Source organism: Lytechinus variegatus, chromosome 14 (genome assembly GCF_018143015.1).
Source record: "Lytechinus variegatus isolate NC3 chromosome 14, Lvar_3.0, whole genome shotgun sequence".
Lineage (NCBI taxonomy): Eukaryota > Metazoa > Echinodermata > Echinoidea > Temnopleuroida > Toxopneustidae > Lytechinus > Lytechinus variegatus.
Window position 1 is genome coordinate 1,200,786 of NC_054753.1, and position 7,511 is coordinate 1,208,296.

Sequence of the window (7,511 nt, forward strand, 5' to 3'; positions counted from 1 at the left end):
AAGGTTAAAAGTCCTTCGACATCTACTTTAGATCTTCGGCAATTGTCACCTTCTGCGGAACCGGCTGCAAAAGCGATTACAGAAGAGCTTTTAATTTCCGCCGATAATTTTTCGCCTGACATCTTTTATTTTGACGGATAATTTCACATCACACAAATGACTAGACAAGCGAGGAATCTGATATAACCATTAGGAGATTATGTATATTATAATACCAGATAATACAGAAGAGTGTAATGTTATGGTTGCGATGTCCTTCTGCGATGCGTCGTTATAAGAGTATTAAGAGATATAAACGGTGGTCTTTGAAATGATAGAAAATGTTGCAAAAATACATGATTTACATTCATCTAAAAGATCAGTAAAACTGCTGTACATTCTGCTACAGCCAGGTTTTTGTAATCGTCACGTAGTGAACCTTATGTAGCGATAAAGCAACTAAAACATATCGAAATTAATCAAACTTAACAACGCCCTTTTGCTGCATTATTATCATATGGGTTTAACTGCAGCCAAAGGTAAGTTGATAAGTTAATTGCTAGTACTTTTTATCTAATTTCTGCAAATTTACTTTAAGATCTTTTCAGTTCTGCTAAATAAATTAATCACATTAAATGTTTCTCTTTTGCTACACATTCATTCCAAATTTCTGCCTGTTTTTATATTCTGTTTTGGTGCAGAAAACAGTGATACGACGGGGATGGTCGCGGTCTGCTTGTTCCTTAATTTCCTCTCCATCTGTTGACTAAAAATGATGCTATTGCCAAACTTGACCTTGAAGAAGCCTATCGATGCGTGTCAACATGAGTGGATATAGGACAACCTCCCCTATATAATATTTGTAGGTCTCAATAATGCAGATTTGAAAAGGATTACGTCGCAAAGATGATTCGAAATTTGAAAACTTTCTAAAATTAAACACACTTGCAATATCATTTCGTGACCGGAGAACGAATACCTCAAGAATAAGTTAATCATTTAGATGCGTCGTTCCAAAGTAGAAAGCCCGCAATACAAAATAATGTACAAAATCAGGTATCATTATTCGTCATAATCCAAAACTGCAAGATATATCACACAGTTACTATTATTATTTAGAATTCTCCACTGATCCAACATAGTACAATATTTAGACCGCCTCTTTTCAAAATATTGTGAATCCCGTATGTCCCCTTTTGTAACAAAGACCTTGTCATTTTGTACGTTTGCATGAACCTTTCAACATTGTTAGCGGTGATGTAAGCTGCTAAGAAAGGTCAACACATCGGAAAGATCGAGTTGAAAAATACGAATCCATTCATCTATTTTACTTGTCTTTTTTTTTTTATCTCGCTTCTTTCTCTCTTCTCTCTCCCTGCCACACTCTCCCCGTCGCCCTCTCTTCCTCTCTCTCTCTCTTTTTCATATTCAACCCGGGAATTCAATGAACCAGTAGTTTCTTTTCAACTGGTAATTGATAATAAAATGGAACAATCTACTGCCCTTTTCCTTTCAATCATTTCCGGATTACCTATACCTGCAAATAAAGTGCTTAAAGTGCTACTGAAACAGCTCGTCTAAAAGGAGGCCAAAATCAAAGGAGCGTTTCCTTTAAATGATAATTTGTTATAAGCTACTGAAATCCTTGCATTTGATTGGATCACGGGACAATTGTCAGAGAATATCATTGCCAAGATGCTTCATGAAACGCTCTCCAAGGATGTTTCAAGAGATTGGTTTTCTGTTAGGGGTGGGACGGGTCTCTTATCGTCCCTGGGATTGATTGAAGGAGAAGAGCTGCAGTCCCGTAATTAAATGTCCCTTTTGCGAGTTGGAGTGTAACGTATTGTATAAAAAAAATCAAATTTCTATGTTATTAAAAATGTTTAATTAAAGGATTAAAGAAATACAAAAGATATGAGGCTCCCATGACGTGTTAGACACTTTTCTCTATCTGTCTCCTCCTACTCCTTCTCCGCCACCATACACTTTCTCCTTCCTCTCCTCTTCTTCATCCTCCTCCTCCTCTTTCTCCACCTTCTCCTCCTCCTCCACCACCACCACCATCAGCTCCTCCTCCAGTACCACCAACACCACCACCTCCTCCTCCACCCCAACACCATCTTTTCGTGCTACTCCTCCTCCTGCTCCTTCTCCTCCTCTTCATCCTCCTCCTCCTTATACAATCTGTACTATTATTGTTACATGTATGTACGTAAATCGTGTCTAGAACTAATGCAACATAAAAATTCAATTAGCTTTTCTTTAGATGGTTACATCACCTATATCTGAATAGTGTTTGGCGAGTTCGGACAAAGATCTCAAGTAGCTGGGAGATTATGATTTAATCTCATAATGGCATAGATGAATTCAGCTAAATTCTTACGACAATGTTCGATAAGAAGATCAAAAGATTAGATTGGAACATAAGGTTAAAATGGCGTTTGGACAATAAATGTTCCTAGTTGTGTTTCCAAGTCGCTTTTCAAAAGCGTAAATGCATTTCAAACATCTCTAGAGATAAAGTCAATCATTTTAACCCAAAAAGAAGCTTAAGTCGAATTCTTTTATTTCTTTAATCGCAGTGATTCATTGACCTAGTTGTTTTGAAAGGGTCATTTCTTTTTTCACCACTAGAGAGCTTTTATTGCATTTTAACCTCAAAGCTAACAAAACTGACGCAGATACACACATACACAAACGTATTTCTTGGACCGGTTGAATCGAAGTCGGTTGGAAGCCTTGTTACTTTGATTATCAATCAAGTTTTACGTAATGCATATATTTCAGATCTAAAGAGCCAGAAACGACGTCATCTAGACGTCAAAGGAGAAAAGATGAAATTATAGGAAATATCGTGTAGTATCATAAATGTGATGGCGTAATGAGGCACCAAGTAAATTGAGATCCCTGAATTCTCAGAATTCGCGAGGTTAGCGAGCTATAGCTACATAAAGCGAGGGATATTTGTTGAATTAATGTTATATAAAAAATGAAATAGAAAAAAAAATAGAAAAGAACGTTAAAAATATTTGAGCAGCGAGGCTCAATGGTTTCATGAGAAGCATTTCATACCTCGTTATGATATTGCTGAAAAAAAGAAATATTTTCTGGGGAACGCGGGTTCAAACAGTTTGTCACCTTGCTACGCTCGGATTTCCACCATCTTCTCCGTGCCTCGTAATTTCCCAAGTAAACCAAGTAAAGAGGAGAGCATCATGCCGTGGGATTAAACAAACAATCGGAGCGATTGAAAGAAAACACTCTATTTTATTTGGTCACCATGGCAACAAACAATTTAACGGATTTCCCCCATTTCCTTTTCTCTCCTTCTTCTGTATGAACCTCTGCGGCAATGAAAATATCATTTGCCGAGAACCGTGTTACACCGGCGGATACATTGTGTGTCTTGGGAGTCAACGTTTCTTCTTGAGATATCAGATTTGAATATGATTTCTCAACAACAAAAGGAAGGATGTCAGGGGAATTTCAATATTCACAGAAATTGATTTAGGCCCCTAATGGCGCCGCTTTCTCAAGGAAAGATACTGACATGAGGGAGAGTACAACTGACCATAGTAAAATAAAACCTTTGGTCACCTTCGTCTTTTTCTGCAAAAAAAGGTCTTCATTACTGGCGTGTAGAAGGGAAAGGAGCTTGGGGTTCTTTACCCAAATAGTTCTGAGACCGAGGAAAAGGGGAACAGAAGGGGTTAAAAATCCATGAAATAATTACTTCTTTTTTTATTTCATGTTTTTGTTGTTTTTTGTTTACATTGGTCACCTTCACGGTATTGGTTTTCATATCAAAGTTAATGACCAGTGGCGTATATTAGCCAACAATTTTGAGGGGGGGCAGATATATGCCGCATCGGTCAAAAATACGATTTTTTTTTAATGACAAAATGCAAATTTTGTGATAGATTTTGACGTAATATTAAAAAAATAATATCACATTTTACCCTTTTCCGTTTTATTTCCCTTTTTTAAATTTCTTTTTATTTGGTCGTGATATTTTGGAGGAGGGGGGGGGGGCATTTTTCTCGATCTGTACGCCACTGTTAAAGGACAAGTCCACCCTAACAAAAACGTGATTTGAATAAAAAGAGAAAAATTCAACAAACAGAAATTTCATCAAAGTCGGATGTAAAATAAGAAAGTTATGCCATTTTAAAGTTTCGCTTCATTTCACAAAACAGTTATTTGCACATCTCGGTCGGTATGCAGATGAGGAACTGATGACATCACTCACTCACTATTTTTTTTTGTATTTTATTATATGAAATATGATATATTTTTATTTTCTCGTCATTGTCATGTGAAAGGAAGTTTCATTCCTCCCTGAACACGTGGAATTCCAATATTTTAACATTTTGTGCTCCAGGCAAGGAGGTCCTAATCGTCAAATTCGTAAAAATTGAAATATTGTATGATTCAAACAATAAAAAAACAAAAGAAATAGTGAGTGAGTGACATCATCGACTCTCCCATTTGGATGTAACTGGCTTGTTCGTATAACTCTTTTGTTGAAAATAAGCGAAACTTTGAAATGTCATAACTTTCTTATTTTACATCCGATTTTGATGAAATTTTCAACATTGTGCTTGTCTGATTTGTATCTATTGATTCCAATCAACATTTTTCTGAGGTGGACTTGACCTTTAATGAGGTGGACTTGACCTTTAATGACTATCAAAACGAGGTGAATGAAATCTAATGAATAACAAATTTTCAATGCCTAAAAGTCATCAGGTCTTTCCTTATATCCTGTATTATGCATATAAGGCCCTTCGGATTTAGTGACAAGATTGATCATTTAGGAGCAGAATATAATTTGCCTAAAGTAGATTTTTTTTCAATCCAAATGTTTTACATTTCTTATCATTTCTTTTATTCGTATTACATATATTTGTCGATATATAAAGATTAGGAATATGCCTACTTGTTTTGATGGCTTTCAACTGCCTTTTTTTTCATTTATCTCAAGAAAAACATAGTAAAAGAGCGATAATGTTCAATTGAATGAGAATGTCATTCATTTCTAAATCGATTCATGATTCAAATTGTGATAAAGTGCAGACTTACTCTACCTTCAGTCGTGTTGATCATGAACATGACCCAATGACGTCAGATTTTATCTGGCTTAAATAGAAGAAAATCAAGCCTCTAGCATTGCTTTTCTGTTATAGAGCATATTGAAAAAAGAATACAATGTCGTATTTTCTTTCGTTCAACTAAAATTGCAGGTGCGCTTTTTCTTTCGTTCGATTTCCTGGAGTGAATGTAGGTCGCAATATTACTTGAGGAAACAGTGATTTTGAGATACAAAAGCGAGAATATGTAACGGTATAAGAACAGATGAAGACAAACAGACTTCAAGGGATATTTTGAGAGCTTTTTATAGAGCGATCATGTCGACATGATTGTGTTTAAGGGCTGCGCTCGGGTATTTTGGTTGGGGCTCAAGATAACTTAAAAGGAATTTCATTTTTCTTTTTAAAATAAAAAATAGGCATATTCAGTGGCGTAACTACGGGGGGCATGGGTGGCACGTGCCCCCCCCCCAATCGGCTGTTCAAAAAAAACGGGGAAAAGGAGAAGAGCAGAAAAAGAGGGAGAAAGGAAAAGAAACGTAGTGGGAAAGAAGAAATTATTGTTCATAATAATGTTATATTTATATTATAATTATGTTATGTTACTGTATATTACATAAAAAACAATTTTTTCATAACTTTATGAAACATGATTTGCTCAGGGCCTATGTCTTCATTTTTCCTGGTGCTCGCATTGTCTGTACAACAAGATATAATAGATCTAATATTTTTCGGAATACTATAGTTTTCAAGTATATTTGAGAGACGTGACGTTGTCAAAACAAGTCAATATACACCAAATATAATTCCTCGCACTTCGAGGTATTATTGTTTTATGTAGTGACATATGCTTCTTTTTAATGACTTCTTAGAGTGATCGCCCCATTTTAAGGTCTTAATATAAAACATTTCCTGTCCGTGCTTACGTTCGCATTAAAGGATTGGTGAGATATGTCTGCTCTTCATAAATTCCTAAAATCAGTCCTTGAAATGTCCCTTTTCTGATCTGAATATCAAAAATTTTCAGCTCGCGCTTCGCGCTCGCACCATTTAGTTAGTGAAATACGTATTGTCTTAGTGAATTCCTACAAACAAGCCGTAGAATGCCATTCTTCAGGTCTGAATTTCCTATATTTTCAGCTCGCTCTTTGCGCTCGCAATATTTGATTAGTGAGATGCGTATGATAATCATGATTACAATGACTACATAAAGTGCTTCATGTGTTTAGACGTAATTCCAATTAACCAAATCAGCAAGCGCTTGGCACTCGCATTAGATGACTATGGTGAGGTATGTATACTCTTAATTGATTCCTTTAATATAGTCCTTAAAATGTCCCTGTATTGGGTCAATATATACAAAAATTCCATGCAGCTTGCGCTTCGCACTGGCATTGTTTGTATAGCGAGACCGGTACGTAACATGATAACAAAAATTTGCTTATAACATTCTTTTCTAGGTCTGAATATCAAAAATGTTCAGCTTGCGCTTCGCGCTCGCATTATTATTAATGGCACTGTCCTTAAAATATCTATGTTAGGTCAGTATAGCTGGCAACTGAGCGCGCTTCGCGCACTCATTAAGTGACTTAATTTTTTTGCTGGTCCCCCCCCCCATGCCGTGACCCATCACGGTACGCCACTGGGCATATTAACATGACATCTCTTTCCACAGTCTTTATATCTTCTTTCTTCCTCTTTGATGCCCTTTTTTAATAAAAAAAATAAGAAAAGAAAAAGAAGTAGGAGATGAATAAAAAGATGAAATTAATGAATTAAAAATTATATTTTGATTTTCAAAATGAATATCATAATATCAGTTAAGTTCGTATTTATTTCATCTCTAAAAACACTGAGTAAATATTTGTATCATATATACACATCAAGTATACAGATTAATAATAAAGCGAATAAAGCGAATAATCATACAAAAATAGATTAAAATAGATTAAGATAGATACAAATGATGTAATTTGGCCTGTATAGTCATAGAAGAAATGAAATAGGAAGACTTAAAATAAAGCCAGTATAATGGCCTTGTGAGATAAAGTCTCCTTTACTATCAAATGCTTATGTGGAGGTACTTTGCATATTATAATAAAAGCAAATAATATATATATATATATAGTAAAGAAATGGATGAAGAGAACAATGGTAGACGTAGCTTAAATCAAGGTTCCCCAGAGCTATCTACCCTTTGGAAAAATTGGTTATGCCGAAAAAAATGCCTCTGCCGGGAATCGAACCCGGGCCTGTGCCCGAAAGCTTGATGAAGATGGGTATTGACCTTGCTACGGCCCTCTCCATACTACTGATCTCAAATATAATTATGAAGGAGACCAGTACACGTACGTCGCCAAGATTGATCACATTTATATAACATAGAAGACATAAGTAAGGGGTGAAGGATATATACAAAAATATGATAAATAACACACA